We start from the raw sequence: 12,678 nt of genomic DNA, 5'->3' as shown, positions 1-12,678 counted from the left end.
CCAGCCGACCACAGGCGTGGAGATCATGAACAGAGGCCCAGCCGACCACAGGTGTGGAGGTCATGAACAGAGGCCCAGCCGACCACAGGTGTGGAGGTCATGAACAGAGGCCCAGCCGACCACAGGTGTGGAGATCATGAACAGAGGCCCAGCCGACCACAGGTGTGGAGATCATGAACAGAGGCCCAGCCGACCACAGGTGTGGAGGTCATGAACAGAGGCCCAGCCGACCACAGGTGTGGAGATCATGAAGAGGCCCAGCCGACCACAGGTGTGGAGATCATGAACAGAGGCCCAGCCAGGCACGGGTGTGGAGATCATGAACAGAGGCCCAGCCAGGCACGGGTGTCAAGGCCACGGACAGAGAACCAGCTGGTGGTGGAGTAGTCCGTACAGGAGTAGAGGACTGATGCGGTTAGAGGTGTGGACTGGATGCCTGATTGGCAGCATGTTTTTTTGCATCACTCTTCATCAATGCCACCAAATACCCAGCATACCACAGAGCATTTTCAACAACCTACATGAAGGTCTGCTTCCTCTAAAGACTGAACTGCCTTGTTGCTGGGTTACCAACTCGGGGCAGTACAGCGCTCCTGGTGAAACGTATCCAGAGATATAGCCCTGGTGTACTCTCTTTTAGAACAGTCGCCTTAAATGGCAAGCATCCTTACTGTCAAATCAAATCCAATCTTAATGATCATATACAGAATACAGCAGGGTGTAAACAATGCAATGAAAAGCTTACTTTCAAGTCACCTCTCAACATAGCCCTTGTCATACAGCGTGTCTTGGGGATATTTGTGAGTCTGTAACTTTCTCACTCATCATTATTCACAATTCATCAGGACTATCCGTAATCCTGGTAGCATCCACATGAATGTAGAAGTGTTTAGAAACATATTCTATTCTTATTTAAAATAAGTGACTCCAAAATGACAAAATACATTATTTATCAGTTATTTCTATCTGAAACGCAACCAAAACAAAGAGCAAATGTTGTTAGCCACAAGCTTGATGTAATCATTGCATGCTAGGAATATGCGACCAAATACTAAACCTTTGACTACTTTAAAACACATAAGTGAATTTATCCCAATACTTTTGGTTCCTCTTAAATGGGGGGAATATGTAGAAAAAAATGCTGTAATAAAAAGTGCTGTAATATGGATGAAAATTCCCTCAAATTAAACCTGACATCTGTATCATTCCAAATCCAAGGTGCTGGAGTACAGAGCTGAAACAACAAAACATTTCACTATCTCAATACTGTTGATGGAGTATTTGGCTGTTTTGACTGCCAGAGCCAATTCACATTTTAAAAAGAACATTTATGGTCCATGGACTAAGGAGTAACGTTTACCCTGAACAGGAACGTAGGACAAGGGACTGACGAGCACAGGTGTGGAGGACAGAGGCCCAAGTGGTGGAGTAGCCCGTACAGGAGCGGAGGACATGGGACTGACTGATGCAGCTGTGGACTGGATGCTGGTAGAGGGGGTGAGAGTAGAACGAAAAGGTGCCAACAAGAGGCAAATTCCACAAGCTCCACAAAGCCCTCATCATCCTCCTCTTGGACATCAGGATCACCTGTCTCCAGTTCCTCAATGGCAGCCTTATAATCCTGCAGCACCAAACCAATCTGACCGAAGAGGTACTCCAAACCTATCAGCTCCCCTAAAGAAAAAAAAAAAAAACATAAATATATGAGAATACACAGGACTGAGAACAGAATAATTCAATAATAACATTTCACACAGAAATGTGTTGCTGTTTGTATTAAATATAAATGCTGCATTAGTTTATAAATGAAATGATATTGCCATTAACAGTGTAAGGAACCATATGTTCCAACTGATGACCTTCCTACTGCACAGAATGTGGGCAATGCAGCTGAACCTGCCAGAGCTTCCTGGGTATCCAGAGCAGCAGAGGATCAGCAAAGTCCCTCTCCATCTCTACTGAGCTGCAGATGGTGGTGGAGGGTTGGTCACACCACATTTTGTCAACCCTGGCAAAGTCCATCTCTGGAATCTCATTCCCCGGCCACCTGAACAATGCCTTGGACACCCACTTATGATCCACATCAGGCAAAATACATTGCTATCCCTTTGGGAAGGAATATGTAATCTCACTGAAATCAAAAGACAACAACATCCCCACACGAGAAATAATGTACTGATGATAAATTCCCCAAAGGACAGGTCGTCATATCACATGAGACATACTGTGTAGGCCTAGTACAGCATTTAAAATGCAAGTCATCACTATAAATACAGGCTGGAAGGGCTGAAAAGTAGAACTATTAATTTAATTAGATCAATAGATTAAAGGAACCATATGTTCCTATAAGACAATATTTTGTTTTACTTATCTATTATCTCCATAAAAACTAAACATCATAATCATTGAAAATAATAACTCCAGATTAGTATGAAAATAGTGGGGTTAACAGACTATTTTGATGGTCAGTCATCTGACGTTAAACTAGCTAACTTCAATAAACCTGTGTCAAAACACCAGTCACTAACATGTTAGATAGCGTTACTGTAGCTACACTGTAAATCTTGTTAACCGAACCGTGCTAACATATTACTGTAGCCTAATACACAGATCTTACTTGCTAGATATTCCGATCGATGATGATGATCCATGAAAACGGCAGACAAAAAAAAAAATTGTAGTAGCTAACGTTACTTCAGAAAATAAAGATAATTCGAGAACAAAATTACCTGAGGAAATATATTTGGCCATGGTCCTCTTCTAGCGTTTAAAGGTCCCGCCACAGGTCATAGCTAACGTTTGTTCAGAAAGGAAAGAAAACTCGGGAACAACATGACCTAAAATGAAATACATTTTTCCATGATCCACTTGACGAGAATTTAAAGGTCCCGCCATAGCTCTATCCTCATTGGTCAAATTCTTGGTTACTTCTTGGTTGCAGACGGCGATATGATTGGTTGTCACAACCGGACATTTCCTCGACTCACCGTTGTCAGGGGGACGCCAGTAACCGGAAGGTTGCTGGATCGAATCCCCGATCTGACAAGGTAAACATCTGTCCTTCTGCCCGAGACAAGGCAGTTAACCCACTGCTCCTAGACCGTCATTGTACATAATAATTTGTTCTTAGCTGACTTACCTAGTTATAAATAAATAAATAATTAAAGGCTTGCCTTAACAATCAACTAATCCCCCATAATACAGAAAAAAACTACAATATAAATTGTAGCCTACTTGTAAACATAAATATGAAAGAAACATACAGGAACTCAAATCCTTCTGTTCACCTGATTTAGAATTCCTCACAATCAAATGTAGACCGCATTATCTACCAAGAGAATTCTCTTCGATTATAATCACAGCCGTATATATCCCCCAAGCAGACACATCGATGGCTCTGAACGAACTTTATTTAACTCTCTGCAAACTGGAAACGATTTATCCGGAGGCTGCATTCATTGTAGCTGGGGATTTTAACAAGGCTAATCTGAAAACAAGACTCCCTAAATTTTATCAGCATATCGATTGCGCAACCAGGGGTGGAAAGACCCTGGATCATTGTTACTCTAACTTCCGTGACGCATATAAGGCCCTGCCCCGCCCCCTTTCGGAAAAGCTGACCACGACTCCATTTTGTTGATCCCTGCCTACAGACAGAAACTAAAACAAGAAGCTCCCACGCTGAGGTCTGTCCAACGCTGGTCCGACCAAGCTGACTCCACACTCCAAGACTGCTTCCATCACGTGGACTGGGAGATGTTTCGTATTGCGTCAGACAACAACATTGACGAATACGCTGATACGGTGTGCGAGTTCATTAGAACGTGCGTTGAAGATGTCGTTCCCATAGCAACGATTAAAACATTCCCTAACCAGAAACCGTGGATTGATGGCAGCATTCGTGTGAAACTGAAGGCACGAACCACTGCTTTTAATCAGGGCAAGGTGTCTGGTAACATGACTGAATACAAACAGTGCAGCTATTCCCTCCGCAAGGCTATCAAACAAGCTAAGCGCCAGTACAGAGACAAAGTAGAATCTCAATTCAACGGCTCAGACACAAGAGGCATGTGGCAGGGTCTACAGTCAATCACGGACTACAGGAAGAAACCCAGCCCAGTCACGGACCAGGATGTCTTGCTCCCAGGCAGACTAAATAACTTTTTGCCCGCTTTGAGGACAATACAGTGCCACTGACACGGCCTGCAACGGAAACATGCGGTCTCTCCTTCACTGCAGCCGAAGTGAGTAAGACATTTAAACGTGTTAACCCTCGCAAGGCTGCAGGCCCAGACGGCATCCCCAGCCGCGCCCTCAGAGCATGCGCAGACCAGCTGGCCGGTGTGTTTACGGACATATTCAATCAATCCCTATACCAGTCTGCTGTTCCCACATGCTTCAAGAGGGCCACCATTGTTCCTGTTCCCAAGAAAGCTAAGGTAACTGAGCTAAACGACTACCGCCCGTAGCACTCACATCCGTCATCATGAAGTGCTTTGAGAGACTAGTCAAGGACCATATCACCTCCACCCTACCTGACACCCTTGACCCACTCCAATTTGCTTACCGCCCAAATAGGTCCACAGACGATGCAATCTCAACCACACTGCACACTGCCCTAACCCATCTGGACAAGAGGAATACCTATGTGAGAATGCTGTTCATCGACTACAGCTCGGCATTCAACACCATAGTACCCTCCAAGCTCGTCATCAAGCTCGAGACCCTGGGTCTCGACCCCGCCCTGTGCAACTGGGTACTGGACTTCCTGACGGGCCGCCCCCAGGTGGTGAGGGTAGGCAACAACATCTCCTCCCCGCTGATCCTCAACACTGGGGCCCCACAAGGGCGCGTTCTGAGCCCTCTCCTGTACTCCCTGTTCACCCACGACTGCGTGGCCATGCACGCCTCCAACTCAATCATCAAGTTTGCGGACGACACAACAGTGGTAGGCTTGATTACCAACAACGACGAGACGGCCTACAGGGAGGAGGTGAGGGCCCTCGGAGTGTGGTGTCAGGAAAATAACCTCACACTCAACGTCAACAAAACTAAGGAGATGATTGTGGACTTCAGGAAACAGCAGAGGGAACACCCCCATCCACATCGATGGAACAGTAGTGGAGAGGGTAGCAAGTTTTAAGTTCCTCGGCATACACATCACAGACAAACTGAATTGGTCCACTCACACAGACAGCATCGTGAGGAAGGCGCAGCAGCGCCTCTTCAACCTCAGGAGGCTGAAGAAATTCGGCTTGTCACCAAAAGCACTCACAAACTTCTACAGATGCACAATCGAGAGCATCCTGGCGGGCTGTATCACCGCCTGGTATGGCAACTGCACCGCCCTCAACCGTAAGGCTCTCCAGAGGGTAGTGAGGTCTGCACAACGCATCACCGGGGGCAAACTACCTGCCCTCCAGGACACCTACACCACCCGATGCTACAGGAAGGCCATAAAGATCATCAAGGACATCAACCACCCGAGCCACTGCCTGTTCACCCCGCTGTCATCCAGAAGGCGAGGTCAGTACAGGTGCATCAAAGCTGGGACCGAGAGACTGAAAAACAGCTTCTATCTCAAGGCCATCAGACTGTTAAACAGCCACCACTAACATTGAGTGGCTACTGCCAACACACTGTCAATGACACTGACTCTACTCCAGCCACTTTAATCATGGGAATTGATGGGAAATGATGTAAATATATCACTAGCCACTTTAAACAATGCTACCTTATATAATGTTACTTACCCTACATTGTTCATCTCATATGCATACGTTGATACTGTACTCTATATCATCGACTGCATCCTTATGTAATACATGTATCACTAGCCACTTTAACTATGCCACTTGGTTTACATACTTATCTCATATGTATATACTGTACTCGATATCATCTACTGTATCTTGCCTATGCTGCTCTGTACCATCACTCATTCATATATCCTTATGTACATATTCTTTATCCCCTTACACTGTGTATAAGACTAGTTTTTTTGGAATTGTTAGTTAGATTACTTGCTCGTTATTACTGCATTGTCGGAACTAGAAGCACAAGCATTTCGCTACACTCGCATTAACATCTGCTAACCATGTGTATGTGACAAATAAAATTTGATTTGATTTGAACACACCAACGATAAAAGACAGACCATGTTGATGCCTCGATCCAGCATATATATGAAAAGATAGCAGATACCAGGAGATAATTGCAGCATATATATGAAAAAATAGCAGATACCAGGAGATAATTGCTGCATATATATGAAAAGATAGCAGATACCAGGAGATAATTGCATTGTTTTTGAAGGTTTAGCCAGCGTATTATGAAAGTTAGATAGCTTTTGGTTTAGATAAACAAATGTAGTTAGTTGGGTAACGTGCGCTGACCGGATGCTTTCTTCTTGGAAGGGGAAAATCGATGGAAAAGCAACCCCATCAGTTGTGACTTCAGTTCCGTTTCGAAATCCTCTGGCTGAAAGCGCTGGCTACAAACACAGACATTTTGATATTTCTCACATCAATTGGATACACCTCCCATTAGGCGGTCCTCCACGTCCTGAAATCGCTATGAATTCAGGATATTGTAGTTTGCTTTTACAACCAGGAAATGTAGCGATCCCGTTCCTGCCTGTGATATGCAGAAACGATCGTATTTGCGTGTAGTGAGGATCACACCCCCATCTGCACGTCTTTCACTCCAGTGTTAATGTTATATTGCAATTATTTCGCCTCTATGGCCTTACCTCCATACTCTTTTACATTTGCACACACTGTACATATATTGTTATATTGTGTTATTGACTGTACGTGTGTTTATGTGTAACTCTGTGTACTTTTTGTCGCACTGCTTTGCTTTATCTTGGCCAGGTCTCAGTTGTAAATGAGAACTTGTTCTCAACTGGCCTACCTGGTGAAATAAAAAAGTTTAACTTCCACACTTCTTCGTCTGTATTAGCGAGGGTTATTCGCATAAACCCAACGCAGTGCCCCCTAGTGGATGAGTTCTACTAGACGCTACAGACCAGTGATAACGGAAACAAATTAAATCATGTTGGAAAACATTTACTATAAGTAATATTGATCTAGGATGATAATTTCTTGCGTGAACTGAATTGAAAGACATATTTTATATATTATCAGGCAGGTCAGTTAAACACTACTGACAACTGCAACAGCTTGGGATTCAAGTGACAGTGTGCAGTAAACTAGAGAATGCAGTTACAAAGAATGCTATTGAATTAGGAAACACTGTAGTGCACGTAAAACATAGTCTGTACTTACAGAAGTGCACTTATCAGGAGTGGCCTGTGTTTCAGCTAACCTTAATATTGATTCAAAATATTGAATCAATATTATGACTGAGCAGCATTAGGTCAACATGGATGAGACATACTCTTGGACAAATGGAATGTTATATTTTCTGGAAAATATTTTAACTTATCAATAAGATCTGTATCACCTTGAGAAACATTCCAAAACAAACAATCAGGAATTCCTGTTTAATGACATGAAAATATCAACAGACTGAACAGCAGACCTCTGATTCCTATAATCCTATTTACATGAAAATATTTACACAAAGTTATGTTTATCTCACATCCAATTCTCTGAAACAAATAGCATAAATTATCGAGTTGCTTTGGTTTCCTAAGAGAGATGTCCACATCCTGCCTTTTAAGTACCATCTGTTGACAGAACATCTTAGTTCTAATTTTCTTTCAGTTTTCTTCCTTTGTGGATGTTTTTATTTTATTTTAATTTTTTTACATGTGTCAGCAGATTAGTCTTCTGAGTGAAGCTCTTCCCACATTCACCACAGCTAAATGGTTTCTCTCCTGTGTGAGTACGTATATGATTGGTTAGGTTGTTCTTGAGACTGAAGCTTTTCCCACAGACACCACATCTAAAAGGTTTCTCTCCTGTGTGAGTCAATATATGCCTGGTTAGGTGCTCCTTGCGATTGAATATTTTTCTTCAGTCACCACAGCTACATGATTTCTCTCCTGTGTGAGTCAGTATATGCTTCTTTAGGACTCCCTTCTGACTAAAACATTTTCCACAGTCAACCCAGCTGAATGATTTCTTCCCTGTGTGAATCCTCATGTGATTGGACAGAACTCCTTTGTATTTGAAGGTCTTGCCACAACTACAGGGTTTCCCACTGTGACAGAGTCGGACATGGGACTTCAGTTTACAGGTGGAGTTGTAGAGTTTATTGCAGAACCGACATTCACTGGGTCTCTTCTTGCTTAAGGTCAGAGTGCCAAAAGGTTTGAGATCCACAGGGCAGATACAGGGTTTCCCACTGTGACAGAGTCGGACATGGGACTTCAGTTTACAGGTGGAGTTGTAGAGTTTATTGCAGAACCGACATTCACTGGGTCTCTTCTTGGTTAAGGTCAGAGTGCCAAAAGGTTTGAGATCCACTGGGTTAGAGTCACTCTCTCTGTTCTCCACAGTCTGGGTTTGGGAAGAGTCAAGGACCAAAGTGGGTTCTCAAGATCACATTCACTTTTCACACAAGGAGGAGTGAAAATGAACTCTATGACATCAGGCTCCACCCCTTGAAAGCTGCTCTTCCTCCTGACTGGTCCTCCTTTTCCTCTTTGATCTGGGTGGGTTCTGTGTCCTCCTGCCCCAGACTGGGGCTCCAGTCCTGCGCACAGTGCTGCTGCTCAGGGGGAACTCCTCTTCAGAGATAGTCAGAGAGAGCTGCAGGGAGTCTGGAGGAAACCAGAGAAAGAGTGAGATGGCTGTGGTTTATTTCAAAGTGCAGACATTTTATTTGAACGTGCTCAGAGTAGTGTGACACCTGCCATTGTCACTCACGCTTCTCCCACCTGTTTCCCTCACTCAGCCAGAACCTTCTATTTTTACCAGTCAAATCTTCTCCCACTTGAGAAAGGTGGGCGCGTTCTTTCTCCATCTGAGATGCTCTGTTTATTTCCCACTTGAGAAACAGTACTGACGCTCTCCCATTCAGCCAAACTCTCAGAAAGGTGGCGCGCTCTCCCTCCACTCAGCCAGAACCTTCTCCCACTTGAGAAAGGTGGGCGCGCTCTCCCTCCACTCAGTCAGAATCTTCTCCCACTTGAGAAAGGTGGGCGCGCTCTCCCTCCACTCAGTCAGAATCTTCTCCCACTTGAGAAAGGTGGGCGCGTTCTCCCTCAACTCAGCCAGAACCTTCTCCCACTTGAAGCTCTTCATACAATAGAATATACAATTGATTTTATCAAACAAAACTATGCTACATTTTATCTCTGGGTCCTTCAGGATGGCAAATCAGAGCAAGATTACTGAATGTAAGTACATTATTTATCTTCAGAGGTGAATGTATCAAACCAGTTGCCGTGATAAGTTCTCTGTCGTTGTATACTCTCCTCAAACAATAGCATGTTATTTTAACAAGAATTTAAACCTTCAGCCCATATAAGACATGTCTATGTCCTGGAAAGTTTGCTGTTACTTACAACGTCATGCTAATCACATTAGCGCATGTTAGCTCAACTGTCCCGGTATAGGGACACCGATCCCGCAGAGGTTCATAAAAAGGAAAAACCGAAGACACTCGGCCCTCCATGGAATGAGTTTGACACCCCCGTACTACAGGTTATACAGACAGTATTATGAAATGGACACAGTCAAGGAAATCGAGGCACGTAGCTACAGCAGGGTTGGGGTCAATCCCATTTCAACGCCAGTCAATTCAGGAAGTACACAGGAATTAAAATTCTCTTCAACAAAGAACATTTTGAGTCAGAATTTGGTTTGATTTGAAATGGAATCGACCCCAACGCTGCTGTACATATACACAGTACCATTGAAGACAATAACAAGCTAGATAATTACACAAACACCAACATTTAACTACAGCACAACTGTCAGCTGGACCCATATCCACAAAGATCCTCGGAGTTAGAATGCTGATCTAGGATCAGGTCCCAACCTGTCCATATAATCTAATTCATTATGAGCAAAGACAAACTGTTCCTAGATCAGCACTCTTACTGACAGGCTTTGTGGATACAGGCTCTGGTTAGTTCTTTGGAGAAGGGCTCTACGCTGCACAATACATTTTATTGACAGATAGAACATTGATACTAACCTTTATGGTTTCTGGAGACCACATTGCAGGAGTTGGTGTGGTCGGTGCAGTCACAGTGGTTGATGATGTTGATGATGGGACGGATGCAGAATGAATCAGATTTCTTCATGCAGAGCCAATTTGTCTTGCAGCGGACAGAAGTGACAGAGTGTGGCTTTTTTTCCTCTCCGTCGATTTCTCAGTAGACGTGGTGCACCTTTTAAATCCGACTGTATTCTCCCTTGTCATGTTTTTCACCAGACCAGTGATTCTCTGAGCATCTGCGTTACAGCTGTGATATTGGGAGAGCAGACCTTTGCAGTTACTACAGACAGGCGTCAGGTTATCGACAACGGTTACGGGTCCCATCAGCTCCTCCAAGGCAGAGGTGTAAGTCAGTTTTTATTGAATAATCTTTCCCTAAAAGTAAAACATTGTTCTTCGTTATTGCATCAAATGTACATCAACACATTCAACACCATTCTCCTTCCAGCCCTTTGGATACCGGGGTTGTTGGCAAATACGTTTTTTTCCCCCAGGAGACAGTGGCTGCTCCATGTTTGTCCTCCTGTCCTTAATCTCAGACACACAGAAATAAAATATACCGTCAGATTGCTTGATTATGTTCTGGGGAGACATCTCCAACCCTATAAACAGAAATTCTCAGTCAAATCCTGATCAGCGACGAAAAATCTGCATAGCAGAACAATAATCGTCACATCCCAGTCAGTCAATAGATGCTACTACCATTTATGTTACATGCATCTGCCACAAGAGTTTATCCTGCCCCAGGCTGGGGCTCCACTCCTGCTCACAGTGCTGCTGCTCAGGGGGAAGCTCCTCTTCAGAGACAGAGAGCTGCAGGGAGTCTGGAGGGAAGGAGAGGAGGTTATCTATACAGCCTTTAGACATGCCGGAGTGCACAATCCCATTTCAATTTTTTTTGTGACACAGACATCCATTTAATTATATAGTAGCGACCTTAACCCAATACCTAACGACCTTGTCAAGAGGTTTGGACCTCTTGGTCTAAGGGTTAAGGCGTTAGCTTGACAGTCGCTGGACCTTGGTTCAAGACCAGGCTGGGGCTATGCTCTGAATTCACCACATTGCCTCAGAAGTGTGATGGTGCCCGTGAGGCCATCAGAGACGCATGTACACAAGAGGGGCGTGTTATAGATGGAAGGGGGTAATGTAGTGACCTTAACCTAACGACCTAGTCAAGAGGTTCAGACCAGGAATGTGACAAATACATTTAAAAAAATACAGTTTAAACTGCAATTTTTTCTCCTCTGATTTCTAAATATTGCATCTTTAACATTCAAAAGTGCCAATATTTTTGGGACTACCAAGAAATGTTTTGGTGAATTATATGAATCATGCATTGAACTGCATCCATCTATTCTGCCAATCTACATTGGCAGAATACTAACAATCTACATTATGGAATGTTGAGTCAAATATAACCTATATTTAAAACCTTCTATGAAGTTGGTTTTAGAGCATAAACTGGGAATTTGGAAATATTGACTGATATGATTGTCTGTTTCACATCTGCAAAGTACTTAAAACGCTGTCAGTTCGACTTTAACCATAGTCAGACAATATGCTGCGGCAGCTGTAGAAAGTCGATAACTATGGCAACGGCGCGACCGAGTGAAGGGGGTGCAACCCATGAATAGGCCTGCAAGACGGGATTTTTTAGGGATAAATAGTTGATTATATGATCTCTATTTGCCTAAACAGTTTATGATTTGGTTAGAACTGTAGATAATCGCTAGATATTATTAGATCTACCTAGCTACATACGAACCTATTCGGCATAGTTTTATCTCCAGTGTAACCCGGAGCTGTTTCAGTAGCCGACCATTCAACTCCGACCTTGTAAGTTACACAGCTACCATTTTCTCAACTGCTCCTAAATTCTCCACAGCAGCCACCTTTAAGTGATAATTTAAAATATCACGCAATGACTGTAGTTTAGACATGTTTCAGTCGAATGAGCGTTGTATATTCTTTTAGCACTGCCTTCGTCCCCGAAGACAGAATGCCGGTCACAAACAAAAGCAACCCGCAAGCAGTTTCACTTAAGCGTTATTCTTCTTCTTCGGTGGGTTTTAAAGGCGTTTGGCATCGAATATGTTGAAATACCGCCCCCAATTGGAATATAGTATAAATCCATTATACTTTGTGACGGAAAAGGGGGAGAAAAAAATGAATCACACATGTATTTATCTGAAATCCAGAACATGAATTATCCAAAGTTGCTTTGCTTTCCTACGAGTATTGTCCAAATCCTGCCCCCCTCCCATCTGCTGTCAGAAGATGTCTTTGACGTGGATGTCGATTAAGGAAGACACCCACACCTCTCTGATTCAGAGGGGTTGGGTTAAATGCGGAAGACACATTTCAGTTGAATTGCATTCAGTTGTAAAACTGACAAGGTATCCCCTTTCCCTTTTTAAATGATGGGTTCACAGCGAATCTATTGTTATTCTTAGATGTGTTTTTTCTTGACATGGTCAATTAACTCAAGCTCAGATTGTTAACTTTTTTCTAATTTGGCACATGGAAAATATCGGCCAT

This window comes from Oncorhynchus tshawytscha, linkage group LG10, assembly GCF_018296145.1.
Source record: "Oncorhynchus tshawytscha isolate Ot180627B linkage group LG10, Otsh_v2.0, whole genome shotgun sequence".
Lineage (NCBI taxonomy): Eukaryota > Metazoa > Chordata > Actinopteri > Salmoniformes > Salmonidae > Oncorhynchus > Oncorhynchus tshawytscha.
Note: the sequence above shows the minus strand (reverse complement) of the source record.